Raw genomic sequence first — 15,375 nt, forward strand, 5'->3', positions numbered from 1 at the left:
GTCCAAAAGACACAGATGAGTAGCATTGAAATAAATACTGTGACTTTTTCCTTGGCTCTGAGTTTGTTGATTATGGACAGAAGAAGTTAGAAGTGTGATTTTCTTATAACACTATGTCTCTATTATTTGGAGATGATTTATCCAGTTTTCAGCATATTTAATCTGATTTCCTAGAACTTGGTATAGTTTGTAACTGGGTGGTATGTAGAGAAGCACAAGGGGGATTTCAGCATAAATCTATTAATTTTCTATTGTAACTACTTCATTAAATTTATTGGAAGAGAAAAATCTGCATCTAGTAAGATATTTATGAATATGGTTCATTGTAATTTCTTTTGAATGCTGAATTGTTTATTCTAAGGGTTGAAGATTGTAAAATGCTTATGAGATTCTATTTTGTTTTATTTAGATGTGCTTTTCAGCAATTACTTAAGCAGAACATCAGCAAGATGGCAGAATAGGAGGTCCCCTGCTCGTATCCCCCCACACCAACAATAATTTGGCAGCCATCCGTGGAGAAAAGTGCTTTTGTGGGAGCTTTGGGATCCAGGTAGGAGACTGAAGCCATGGTGGATTTTCTAAGTCAAAGACCCCCTAAGACAAAGGGGGGTCATTTAAGAAGGTTGGCCAACACCTAGATGGTGGGCTTGTGGACCATGAACCTGGCTACAGACTCAGAAACAGCCACATCCTCTATGAATTTGACTACAGCCCCATTTGGTCTTGGTCCTGCCATCAGCACCATCCACCAAGGGATCTGAAAGGAGCTACACTTGCCTGTGCCTTGGGTAACAGGCCTGCCAACCTTGGTCCCCGCTGTGAACCCTGAAGCAGTCCATGATCTGACTCCAGCCCTTCTCCAGGCCCTGGATACACACTGCAAAGAGATGTAAATAGCGACATCAACAACATAAAACGTGGTGGGGGGAAGTAAAAGTGTCGAGTTTTTGCGTGCATTCAAAGTTAAATTGTCATCAGCTTAAAATAGACTTTTATAAGTATACATCTTATGTAAGCCTCATGGTAGTTACAAAGAAAAACCTCTGACAGAAATACAGAAGATAAAGAAAAAGGAATTAAAGCAAAAACTACAAAAAATCATCAAATCACAAAGAAAAGCAGCAACAGAAGGAGAAAGGAACGAAGGAACTACAAAACAGTCAGAAAACAATTAAAACGACAAGGGTAAGTCCTTACCTACCAATAATTACTTTAAATGTAAATGGATTAAATTCTCCAATCAAAAGACATAGAGTGACTGAATGGATAAAAAAATAAGATCCAACAATATGTTGCCTACAAGAAACTCACTTTACCTTTAAGGAAACACATAGGCCAAAAGTAAGGGATGGAAAACTATATTCTATGCAAATGATAAACAAAAGAGAGCAGGAGTGGCTATACTCATATCAGATGAAATAGACCTTCAGTAAAAATCTGTCATAAAAGACAAAGGAGGTCACTATATAATGATAAAGAATTGATTGATCAAGTGGATATAATAATTGTAAATATATATGCACCCAACACTGGAGCACCTAAATATATAAATAAAGCAAATATTAACAGATCTGAAGGGAGAAATAGACAGTAATACAATAAGAGTAGGAGACTTCAGTATCTCAATAACAATAATGGATACATCATCGTGACAAAAAATTAATAATGAAATATTGGACATCAACTATACTTTAGACCAAATGGACCTAACAGACATATACTAAACATTCCATTGACAGCAATCCTAAAATTCATATGAAACTACAAAAGACCCTGAATAGCCAAAGCAATCTTGAGCAAGAAGAACCAAGCTGGAGGCATCACACTACCTGATTTCAAACTATATTACAAAGATATAGTAATCAAAACAGTATGGTATTGGTATAAAAACAGACAGACCAGTAGAACAGAATAGAAAGCCCAGAAAAAAACCCATGGAAATATGGTCAACTATCTTTGACAACAGGGCTAAGAATACACAATGGGGAAAGGATGGTCTCTTCAATAAATGGTTTTGAGAAAACTGGATATCCTTATCTTAAACCACACAAAAATTCAAAATGTATTAAAGACTTAAATGTGAGACCTGAAACTGTAAAACTCCTAGACGAAAATATAGGAAACATCTTCTTTACATTAGTCTTGGTAATGATTTCTTGGATATGGCACCAAAAGCATAGTTAACAAAAGCAGAAGTGAGCAAGTGGGACTATATCAAACTAAAAAGCTTCTGTACAGCAAAAGAAACAGTCAATAAAATGAAAAGGCAACCTGAGGAATAGGAGAAAATATTTGTGAACCATCTATCTGATAAGGGGTTAATATCCAAAATACATAAGGACCTCATACAACTCAACAGTGAAAAAACCAAATAATCCAATTAAAAAATAGGCAAAGGACCTGAACAGACATTTTTCCAAAAAAGACATACAAATGGCCAAAAGGCATATGAAAAGATGCTCAACATCACTAATCATGAGGGAAATTCAAATCAAAACCACGAGATATCACCTCACACCTGTTGAGATGGCTATTATTGAAACAACAAGAGAGCAAGTTCTGGGTAGGGTGTGGACTAAATGGAACACTTCAGTACTGTTGTTAGGAATGTAAACTGGTATAGCTACTGTGGAAAATAGTATGGAGGTTCCTCAAAAAATTAAAAATCTAACTATCATATCATCCATCAATGCCACTTCTAGGCATATATGCAAAGGAAATGAAATAAATATCTTGAAGATATATCCACACTCCCATGTTCATTGCAGTATTATTCACAATAGTCAAGATATGGAAGCTACCTAAGTGTCTATCAGCAGATGAATGGATAAAAAGTTGTGATATATATACACAATAGAATGTTATTCATTCGTAAAAAGAGAAGGAAATCCTGCCATTTGCAACAACATGGATGAACCTGAAGGACATTATGCTAAGTGAAATAAGCTGGACACAAGAAAAGAAATACTCACGATTTCACTTACATGTGGAATCAAAAAACTCAAATTCAGAAACAGAGATTAAAATGGTGGTTCCTAGGGGCTGGGGACTGGGGGAAAGGGGGAGATATTGGTGAAAGGGTACAAACTTTCAGTTATAAGATGAATAAAATCTAGGGATCTAATATACGGCATGGTGACTATAGTTAATAATACTGTATTTATTATATTCTTTAAATTTGCTGAGTATATCTGAAGTGTTCTTACCACACACACCCCCCCCCACACACACACACGCATAGACGCACACAAATGATAACTATATGAGGTGATGGATGTGTTAATTAGCTTGATTATGGTAATTTTTTCACAATGTATATATATCAAATCATCACATTGTACTCCTTAAATATTTACAATTTATATTTGTCAATTACACCTCAATAAATCTGGAAAAAATTGCTTAAACAAAACATTAAATTTATTCAGTTTGGTAAAAATGGCTCATTTCCCTCTTCTACTCTTTGATTGATTTCTGTAAAGTGATTCTTCATGAATATATATCTTTCTTGAGACATGCTAATTTAAATGGAATTAAATGGCAAAAGTAAATTTAATAAAAAAAGATGAAAATTTTATTTTGTAAACCTTGCCCTTCATTATTTCATGTCAGGCATACCAAAATATTGTGATGCTTGGAATATTTCAAGAATAACATGGAATTACAAAAGTTAGGTTGACAGGAAAATTTATATTTCTGTAGCACTTATTCAAACTTAGGAAACAAAAATATTCATTTCCTAAAATTGAGAGCTAATTTGCAAACAAAGAAAATATTTTAGTGTTTGCCATTGTTGTAATAATGTTTAGCTATGGTATGATTAACAGAATTGAGTAATGTATTATTTTATGTGATATAATTTTGCATAATCATTTAACCTGCAGTTTTATTGGTCTGTCTTTATACAATGTAATACCTAAAGCTGTGATTTGACAGAATCTTCTAAAATGTATGTATTTAGTTATCCACTGTAGAATTGAAATTTTCCCTGATTGTAACTACTCTTAATTTATTAGATTCCTAAGTTTGAAATATAGACACTAAATTTCATAAGTTCAAACATTAAGAAGATGAAATTTTTCTCTCTCTAGGTAGCTTTTGAGGGTGGGAGATTGTGTAAAGGTTCTTTCTCTGTGGCTGGTTTATTACCAAAATTTGTTTCCTCTTTCTTGAATATCAAGAAGTAGATATTTCCTTAAAATAATATGCACTCAAAATGCAGTACATTTTGAATAAAAAGAACTGTTCTGATATTTATGCTATGTTAAATTATAAAATCTCTCTCCTACTCATTTTCTTCTTTTTCTTTTATTTTTTGTGTATTTGTTCTCATTTTCTTTCTTTCTTTTTTTTTTTTTGTGCGGAAGATTAGCCCTGAGCTAACATCCCATGCCAATCCTCCTCTTTTTGCTGAGGAAGATTGGCCCTGGGCTAACATCTGTGCCCATCTTCCTCCACTTTATATGGGATGCCGCCATGGCATGGCTTGACAGGCGGTGCGTTGGTCAGCGCCCAGGATCCGAACCAGCGAACTCAGGGCCGCCAAAGCGAAGTGCGCAAACTTAACCACTGCACCACCGGGCCGGCTCCTCTGTTCTCATTTTCTTAATTGTATTTGCAATATAAGTCATATGGGGGTTTTGAAAAATACAGGTAATAGAAAGCAATTTCACTATTAAAAACAAGAAAGAAGGAATCCCTGGATGCTTCTCATTATTTGGTAACAGAAAAACTTGAAACACTTTGGCTTTAGGTTTATAGAGAAAGAGCCATACATGTTACCCTGCAGGTACCCTGCGAGATAACCTGGGACTGGGAATGGTGAAGACAAGGATATTAAGTCGTTGAAGTCAATGTCCATTTGCATTACTTTTGGATAAAATGGTGTTGATACCAATAATGGCATCCAATTTTTTAAGATTAAGCAATTCAATATTTTGATATGAATTATTATTATTCAACAGTGATGAATAATTTGGAGTTGCCTTCATTACCAAAATAACAGTAAATCTTAACTTCAAAAATTTTAATGCATTGGGTACTTTTGCGGGTTTTGAGTTTTTGTTTCTTTTTAGGACACTTGTAATGACCTTGATTTACTCATTCATATATGTGCTTATCTAGAAGACTTCTATATAATATTGTTTATAGTAAAGTATATTTCGCTTTTTGTTTTTTTCTACAGATATTGAGATACAGCATGTTGCTTTTTTAAAAGTGTGTGTGCTTTTCATGTATAAAGGCATGAATATCTTTCTCTAACTTTCCCTTCTAATTTGTGCTCCATCCAAACATATTCCAGGATTTCACAATATTATTCCTTTTTGTTCCATTCTGTCAGCTCAAACTTCTACAAACCAACTCCTGTATTCAGCTTCAAAATAGTAGCCTGAGGAACAGAGATGGGAACATATAACTGTGAGGACAGCACCCTCCATTGAAGCCAGAGTTGATTCTCACAAGGAATTCAAACTGAAGAGGGTTTTAAATACTTAGTAATAACTTTTAGTATTATTACTAATTAAGAATATTTACTTTCCTTTGGCAAAATGAAAGCAACAACATACCCAAGGCATAGATGAATTTAACCACTTGGATGCGTATTAGCAATAAGAATGAGGTCTTTCCTGAGGAAATTAAAGCGGAATATAATGGGTCTGATAATACGTATGTAAGCTAAATATTCTCCTTCAGAAACAGAAGACACAGATTTATTGATACAAAATTCACTCCCTTTCCTTTCCATTCCCCTCTCCTCGTGTTTAGTCTCATAATATTGACAGAAGCTGGGGCCTAACTGACGCTGCTATGGAGTTGCCACACATCATCATCTCTTTCTCTCCTCAAGTCGATAAAAAAACAAAGGTCATTTCCTTTCTTCCTTTTCTTTTTCCTCCCTCTCTCCCTCCCTGCCTTCCTTCTTTCCTTCCATCTTTGCTTCCTTCCTTTGCTTTTTTCCCTTCTTCTTTAATGAGTCTTATGGTGCTCCAGAAAAAGCTTTTTAATCAACCAGTCATTTATGGGACTCTATTTGATATGACTTCTGAAATCATAAATTGGCTTTGAAAGCCAACTCAAGAATATAACTCTTCTAGTGGTAAATAGTACTCAGTTTTCCTAGAGTTTGAAACAGTCGTATTTAAAATCTCCTCTCTGACTTTCTGTCCTCCAGCATATCTATGAGAAATCTATCAGGGGCAAGGGAAATTGACGGATGCTCTTTTCTAGGGTCTGATCATCTTGATGGGCCTATAGCAACACATAGCTTTAATGTTCCTAATTAGTCAACAACATTTCTTTATATCAACCTGAAAGAGAAAAGCAGTAATCTAGGTGGGTCAGCTAAATTATAATCATAAAGTGATATATTTCTGATATGCTAAAGTGGCATTAAAGACTGATCATTTAAACTTCAAACATAGGTAATGGATAGATTTTTTAAAATATTTTTGAAAAACACCCACTGAAAGTTGAAGTTAAATGATGTGACTTGCTTATGGGGGCATTTTAATACATATTGAAAAGATTATAAATTACACAGACACACACTTTGTACTCCAGCAAAGATGTAAAGACTATACAACAGAAAGCTATGGAATATAAAAATGCTTTTCTAGTGCATAGGAACTAGTCTTAAAGTTTTATAAACATGGAGGAAAAAACCCAAATGACTCTGGATAGTTCCGTAGGTCGTTTATCAATTATATATGCAAACACAGATGTTTTTCTCAAGTAGAGTTAATAAATGAGCTTCTGTTTCTGATCGAAAACTAAATCTGTGTATCATTTGATATTGCAAAGTCAGAAATGAGATAGTATCATTTTTAGTTTAGCCTATTCACTACGTGTTAAAAACATCTTTAACTTTTGTTGATCTATTTATCTACATTGTCAAAATACGTAGTGATGAGTATACTTTTTTGTGTAGCTTTTGGTGATGTCCACTTCCTACCTCCCTCACTGTGTTTATAGTGAATGCACTGTTTGTGTACAGCCGAAGACCATCAGAATCTCTCTACTTAATGGAGTTTAGTCTAGGATTGCCTGCTGTAAACAAAGATGAGAAAAGGACATTTGCTTTGCCCAGGAATGTGGTCTAGTGTCTGAAGTTTTGGTTTTATGAGCTTAGCATGTTTTTTCAAATGAATTTCAAATTCATAAAACAAGCTCTAGATACCGTTACGTGTGACATTTTTATGTGTGATAGCTCATTGTTGCCTCAGGTATCAATTTAATTTTGATTTCTCATAAATATATTTCATTTTTTTCAGTAGTATTGGGGCAACTGGAAAATACATGTTGCTTCTTTTATAGAGAAATTGAATCTCAGTCAATTACATAAATATCACAAACTTATTACGGGGCAAACACTGTCATAAGTGATGTAGGAAATCCAACTGAACTATATAGCAGAGATTGTGGTGGGGAGGAAAGTAGGGGTGATGGTGGCAGTTTTACCTACACCCACACCTGGTTTTAAAAGGAATTTTGTTGTCTTAAATAGAAGAATAAGACAAGGCATATCTGCCCTCTGGGGAAAAAAAGACCTACACACAGCAAATCATGTATAAGCCCAAGGTGAATGGCAAAAAGAGTGCCAAATAAATGACATGGACCAATGAAGAAAGTAGAAATTTTAAGAACAAGGAGCTTGAGTCAGGAGTGTCTTTACATAAGTCGTAGGACCTGAGCTGGCAGTGTTTTATATGAAGTGAGGAATGATAGGATAGCCTGGATATACGAATACATTTGGAATAGTAAAGACTCCAGGATCTGAGGGACTTTTTATAGGAGTGTGACTAGGAGTGAATGCAGAGAATGCAGATTGCACCAGGCATTCTGAGTAGTCTGAACTTTCTCCTAAAGCAATGGGAGGATACTGAATACTATTAGTAGTGACTACCATTTATTGGAAATTCACTACGTTTTTCAAGCTTTGTGCTGTACATTTCATGTGTACTATCCCTAATTTTTTTATACAACCTTTTAAGCGATATGGAAAGAAATAGAATAGCTTTGCTTTCATGAAGTTATTCATTGTGGTAGAGAAATAAAATACAAGGCATGTATTCTGAGTGTGACTAGAGGATTCGTTAGATTAAATTATTTTCATCTTTACTGGTTGGTTAGATTAAATTATTTTCATCTTTATCTGTTGGTTAGATTAAATTATTTTCATCTTTATTTTCCCCTCTTTAATCACTGATTTACTTTATGGTAAATATATTCAATGTTCTAGGCACTGAGCTGAAACTCAAGACGGTAAGTTGTTGAACTGAGTGTCAAAAGAATTTGTCTGTGTTCTGTGTTCTATCCTCTACGCCAGGGAACTTCTCAGAGGCAGCAGGTTTGTCACCAAGAAAGTGACAGTTTGAAAGCCCCATTATGTTTTTGTATAAGATGTTTTCAAAGGAATAGAATGTGAAGAATTGAGATGCTGACTTGGCCAGTCACAGAGTTAGAAATGACTGATGTTTAACTGTTTCCTTCCCAAAACAACCTTTAACTATATGTTAACTATATACAACAACAATATGACAACAACTATATGCTGCCGTCAGTGTCTGCCAGATGACAGACGTCAAGGTGAACGCATGCTTGAAACTGCACTGCTTTCCTGGTGCTACCGTGCACTTCGTTTTATTTTCCTGCTCTTTCCTTGTTAGTTGGTATAGAGAAAAAACTAAAGCTTGAAAAATCTCATGAACTAAATAAAAAACATTACTGTCTCTATTTCCAACTTCCCATACATATTGAAAATATTCAGCTTAACTTCTAAAATCATACAGATAGTTCATTCATGTATAGCCAATTCTTCTAGAAGCTGTTAAGACAGAAAACAGTTGGAAAAATGATTGGACTATTAAAGATGGAGTTATTCCTTCTCTTTCTGTCAGAAAGTACATTGCTAAATGACTGAGGAAAACCACACATTTAGAGAAAAGCCCTATTTGTGTCAATTAGCATAAAGTGTGATATTTCACCTACATCCTATCTAAGACATATGAAACTCATTTTTTTAACTCTCTTTTCTTCTATATTTTCTCAATAACTATATTTTTAATTTTCAGCCATCATCAGGAATGCATATTTGAAGGAAGATATGTACCTGGCTTACATATTCTGAGAGGAGTATAGTAAATAGCAAAATTGACCCAGTAGAGGGCTATTGTCAATGGCTGCATTTTACCTCAGGAAATATCTAATAATTGTAGGATCTAATATTCTGGTGCCCCATTTGAGGTCTAGAGATAAGAGGAGATCACTGAATTTCTATATCTTGAGCAACAGAATATGAAGTAGAGGGGATTCATGAGAAGAACAGGAAGTAAACACATATGCTTTAAGGCTCAAGCAACTTACTGGATATGTTACCAGGGGGAAAGTCAGTTAACCTCTTAGTTTTCCTATTTGTAAAAAAAAATAGGGTTAAAAACACGTTTTATTTACAGTATCGGGTTGGTATGATCTTACATTAAAATGTCAGGAAAAGCTCACTACAAATAAAAAGGGTTCTTAAATTTTGCCTATCACTATTATTATTAACATCATTTCATACTCCTTTTGTCCCTAGTTTTTATATCACTCCACAGAATATAACATTTCAAATCTGAGGCTTCTAAGTGAAAATGCAGAATGGGCAATTGTCTGAAACACTGAACGCGTGCTATCATTGCGTGCTCCGCACTCTCCAATGAGGTTGCACATATTCTTTCAGTGGAAGCTGGCAGGGTGATGGCATCCCCGATGCACACTGCCCTTGGGCAGGAGAGCTGCGGTCTCGTCACAGCTCTCCTACTACTCAGAGCGCTCACCGCCTCTCTCTGGAAAATTGAACTAGCTGACCAATAAGCTCACTTCAATTGCCAAATTCCATGCCAGTATAAACCACAGTTAGAGATGAACTAGTGAGGCTGAATAAAGTATTTTGGAACATAGGTTAAAAAGTCAAGAGTAGAAGTTTTGAACCAAAACATGAAGTAAAGTATTCATTTCTGTGCTGTAACTTTTCCATTTACAAAGTACTTTTTGTTAAAGTAATTAATGTGAAGGATAGTTTAATACAAGCTTGTATATAGAAGGTCATACCAAGAGAGCTTAATTTTTTAAAACACATACTGTAAGAAAACTTATTTTAAAAAATCATATATGTTTTAGAATTTTCTCAGAGCGCTTAATCAGTATACTTTATTTTTCTATTGATACTTGAGAAAATAAAGAACAGTGATTAAGAGCTTGAAATCTGGAATCAGAAAGATTTGAGTTAAATCCTGGCTCCACCCACTCCCACTACTTACAGTCGTGTGGATTTGGTCCCAACTTCCCAACTTCTCTGATCCTCAGTTTCTCACTACAAAAGGACAGTGTAGCACCTAACTCACACGGCAGATATCAAGATAAGGTCATTTTATGTATAAAGAGTTTAGTAAAGAGACACAGAATATGTGAATAAAATGTAGTTATTAGTATGACTAATGATAATTTGACTGGTATTAAATATTTAAAGGTAGGAAATTTGGGGATTTTTTTCCTAAATGTTCCAAATTTAAGTAGCATATTGGTGAAGAATATGATAATCTCTTTTTTGTCAACTCTATCCCAATCTTTCACATTGCTATACTAACTTGCACTGACCACTGTTCGAAAATTTTATCGTCACTTATATGATTTTGGTAAGAACTGAAGAAAGACTTGAGAATATACTAATGTAGAAAGTGAAGGATTGCTCTGGATCAGAAGCGAAAAAAAGGAGAGGGACTTTGTGTGCTTTCCTTCTGGTTGTGGTATTATTTTTGTTTGTTTTAATGGATGAAATGGAAATGTAATTGGGATTAAGTATGAAATAAATATTAATTTTAAACTACAAACTGGTAGAAAGGGCACTAAATTCAGGATTATGTTTGTAAAGAAGAAAGAGATATAAACGTGTTCTTACATTCCCCAATAACGTCTGCTTCAGGGACCTAGTCCTGGCAAAGTTTTACATTACAACACAGGAAAACAAGGTAAGGAAGTCACCAGGAACCTCCCAATTCAAGGAGATGTCTTTTAAAATAAAGAATAAAATAATTGCCTAAGTAAAGGACTGGACAATTCACTGTTAGACTAAAGTGGTGAAAGTTCTGTATTCTCTTCCAGAAGGTAGAGAGGAGGATGTCACAGAAGCTTCACTGAGGAGGTGACCTTGGAACTTTCCAGATGTTGATGTTACTACATAGTAGAAAAGAGAAAACATGTACAAAAGTATAGTTATATATGTGGGCACAGCATTTTGGGGAAGGGGACTGTGCAGTAATAAAGCCTGATATTTACTATATATCTTCACAAATTAGAATTGCATTCACATACATTACATTGTTTAATCCTCAAACATCTTTATAGATTATTATATTTTTAATAGATAATGTAACTCCGACTGAAAGCAGTTCAGTGACTTATCCAAGCAAATACATCTAACAAAGTTCAAATCCTTTTTCTTATTCTTCTGAGTAAACATTTTAAAATATATGATTTTAAGAGTAAAATTGAGAGTAAATTATAGTAAATTTAGACACATTCATATAATATAAGAAAAAATACTCAAAAGGAGGTGAGGATAGGTTTTATGGATTTTAACATAGTCTAAGAAATATGTAACGTATGCAGTTCCTCTAAATTCACTAAGTGGAGTCCTAAGTCTCAAAAAATATTGCAAGAAAACATTTATTTAAGGTCCATGTTATTTTAAAATATTATCATAAATGGTAGAGAGATTATTTATTCTTTATTATTAATTCTCTCTCCTGGTATTCATCCTATGTTTGGTTGACAGGATCTTCTCCAAAGAGAACATAAATGCAGAGCCAAGAGAATTACATCCTAAAATACTGTCAGTGAGATAGAAATCCAGTCACTCTATGTTAAAACCCCTCATCTTTTCCTTCATTTTGCTTGTTGGGAAGAAGATCCAATAGTAAGGAGGCAGATGGCATCGTGAATGTTATATGATATGAGAAAATTCAGAAGTTATTTCTAGCCCTAGTTCTGCCATGAAAAAGCTATGTAACCTTGAATAAATTATTTTCCCTCTCAACAACATCGTTCTCATCTGCAAAATAAAATCGTTAGACTAGATACATTTTAAGATCCCTATTAGCTTTAACTTAACCTTTATAGAAAGCTGCAGAGGAGTTTTGACATGTATTTAGAGGTAATGGGGTAATTGACTAAAAGAAAAAGTTAGAAGAGGAAGATGAAAAAATGCATTAGTGGATCAACTGCAAAACATTTCTGTGTAAGCAATTTCCAAGGATGTGCAAAAAAAAAAAAAATACTAAAAAGCATTTAGAGATCTGAAGTTTAAAGAAAAATTACTTTATACTTACATTTAAAAAGCTGAGAAAAGTGGAGAAAGGTGGAAGCTAGAATGAAAAAGAAAGAATTTTTTGAACAGTTAAACATTTTATCGGGCCGGCCCCGTGGCTTAGCGGTTAAGTGCACGCTCTCCGCTACTGGCGACCCGGGTTTGGATCCCGGGCGCGCATGGACGCACTGTTTCTCCGGCCATGCTGAGGCCGTGTCCCACATACAGCAACTAGAAGGATGTGCAACTATGACATACAACTATCTACTGGGGATTTGGGGGAAAAAAAAAAGGAAGAGGATTGGCAATAGATGTTAGCTCAGAGCCAGTGTTCCTCAGCAAAAAGAGGAGGATTAGCATGGATGTTAGCTCAGGGCTGATCTTCCTCACAAAAAAAAAAAAAAGATTCTTAGGAAAAAAAAAACATTTTATCAAAATCTATTTAAAATTTGAGGAAAATATTTTATTAACAGTAGTAGAAAGAAAATAAGGAGAAGATGTAAAGATGTATGAATGCGCCAAGGGAGCTTTTAGTAAACAGTGTCTTCATCTAGGGTTGCAGGAAAATATGAAGTGATACAATATACATCCAAAACTAGTTTTTAATAAGTGTGTAAATAATTGACACAGCATTGAATGCTTTGTATTTTAATCCATTATTTTGGTAATATTGCATATGTAAATATGGGTCCCGAGGCATCTGATATTCGTGAAACATGTTTCAGTAGTGAGAAAAATGATTTCGTTAATCATTTTAGACTTCCAAATGCTTACATGGACCTAGGAAACAGTGTTGAACCTGCTTAGGAGGATGAAGATGAGTGTTTAGGAGAGGAGAGAGGAAGAAACAAGTCAAGGAGGGCCTGCTGGGGGGATTGGGGGCGAGTGAGAATGATGGCGTATTTACTACTCTTCATTACTCCCTTATAAAAGGGACTGTTGCGGACACAGATTTTGGAAGAGAGAGAGTTGAAAATAATGTTGATTTCTGGAAATCAAGTCTTGTGGTAGATCACACATTTACCAAAGAGGAATAAACGAAGAAATAATAAATGCAATCAGATCATAGGACAGATTTTATGTGTGGAGTGAAATGTTATGTGTGTTGGATAAGTAGGAGTTCTGGAAAATGTCAACTGTTGTTTCATGTCTTACTTTAGCCATTTTCTTCCAGTAAGCCTTCCTTGATAAGTCCAAGTCTGAGTTTTGTGCCAGCCTATGCACTTGAATAATTATTGCCTACAAGACATTGTATCACAATTGCCTTTATACGTGCATGTCTCGTCCACGTATAAGGTAAACTCTGACCACAGGCAGGTTTTATCCTGAGCATTGTTTTGTGTGGTCTTTAGCAGCATTTTGCCACAGAATATGCCAACATAATGTACTAAGTGTCTGTGGTGGCAGAAATTAAGCTAGTTGGTGGAGAAACAATATGACAAAAACAATAAATACAGTAAATATTAGGTATGAGAACAGAAGTGAGGTGTTCAGGAGCTAGGGTTCTAATGAGAATGAGTATTTTTTTCTATCTAAGATGCGTCACTTACTGTATGATTAAGAACTTCTATCTTCCTATTTCTAAGCCTTAGTTTCCAAATTTGTAAAATGGACACAATAGCAATGTCTATCTCACAGGATTGGTGGGAGGTTGAAATGAAGTACAAGTGCCTCTATAGAGTAAATGCTCACAAAGTGTTAACTATTATTTTTACTAACTATAATTTCTGCTATAAATGTCATTAGAAATACAAAAAAATACTAAAGTAATTTCCCACAAAATTAAGTGTATTGAAAATAATAGGAAATACTTTGTGTTATGAAAAAATGTCTTGGAGATCTTGGAGGAAGTCAAGATGGCGGCGTAGGCAGACTCTGAACTCACCTCCTCCCACAGACACAGCCAATTTACAACTACTCGTGGAAAAATTACCCCTGAGACAGAACTGAAAACTGGATAAGAGGAACTCCTGCAACAACGGACAATCCTAACTGAGGTGGAAGAGGCAGAAACTCCCTTCTGGAGAGGAAAAATGCCACCTTCACAAGCGGCCAGCCTCACGGCCACGCGGGAGCAGCCCACAGGTCCGCAGCCTCCCTGGAGGAGCAGGGCCCTGAGCCAGGAGCGCCCCCGCTGTGGGCATTTTGTGGACCCAGCACAATCGAGACGAGTGGCATAATATCTGCCTTTGCCTGCTACTAAAGCATTGGGGAGCACCCCTAGAAAAGCTGGTTCACAAAGAAATGAAAACCAGCTCTTAAAGGTCCCACGTGCAAACTCACCTGTTTCAGAAAGCAACCTAAAATCACTAGAAAGAAAGGTGCACAGTGCTGTGGTGAAAAGAGACTCACCTGATAGGCCCTGAGTGCATCTCGGTGAGGGGTGAGACCTCTACAGGGACTGGGACATTGGCAGTCACCATTGTTGTGGCCTGATGTGGGTGTGCTGACACAGACATCATTGGAGTTCTCCCTGAGGCCTGCTAGCCCAGGGTCTGCCCCACCCGCTAGAGCACCAATTTAATTCAGCTCAGCCAGGGCAGGCAGCCCACCCTAGAGACTGGACCCACCCAACAACAAGACCTCAGGCAACTTGTGGGTCTGCATAGATTGGTGACTGGATTCTCTGCAGCCTGGCAACTGAGCCGACTTCAGTGGGGCAGGGTGTGCACAAGGAGCAGGTGGAGAGTGTGGGGCGGTGGTGGAGTGTGTGGGGCTGCCGCCGTGGAGAGACTGGGTCCGCTTCGGGAGGGTGGGGCGCGCACATGGGGCAGGACTGTGTTGACTGTGTGTGTAGACCTGTGGGCAGCAGGGCTTGTCAGCTGCAGAAGACTTGTGCTTCTCAAAGACCCACATAGGGGGTTTGCCCCACCTTCCAAAGCCTGAAACAATTGGGTGCTCCTGTGCCTGAGGCCAGCCCCACCCAGCTGCAATCCTCAGAGGGCTGACAAGAGACACAAGGCTGGAGGCTTATAGCAATTGTAAGGCCCTGAGCCTAACAACCTGGCACGCTGGGGGCCCACTCACTTAAA

General features: G+C 36.4%; 1 long non-coding RNA gene across 1 annotated transcript; it reads right to left on the reverse strand.

Annotated features, from left to right (window-relative positions):
• Positions 1-784: 784 nt before the first annotated feature.
• Positions 785-14,780, reverse strand: LOC131409962 (uncharacterized). The gene is made up of 3 exons (XR_009221093.1): positions 14,696-14,780; positions 12,366-12,401; positions 785-877 (listed from the first exon to the last, which is right to left on the reverse strand). It is a non-coding gene; the product is annotated as an uncharacterized LOC131409962 (long non-coding RNA).
• Between the last annotated feature and the right edge of the window lie 595 nt (positions 14,781-15,375).

This window comes from Diceros bicornis, chromosome 9 (assembly GCF_020826845.1).
Source record: "Diceros bicornis minor isolate mBicDic1 chromosome 9, mDicBic1.mat.cur, whole genome shotgun sequence".
Classification (NCBI taxonomy): domain Eukaryota; kingdom Metazoa; phylum Chordata; class Mammalia; order Perissodactyla; family Rhinocerotidae; genus Diceros; species Diceros bicornis.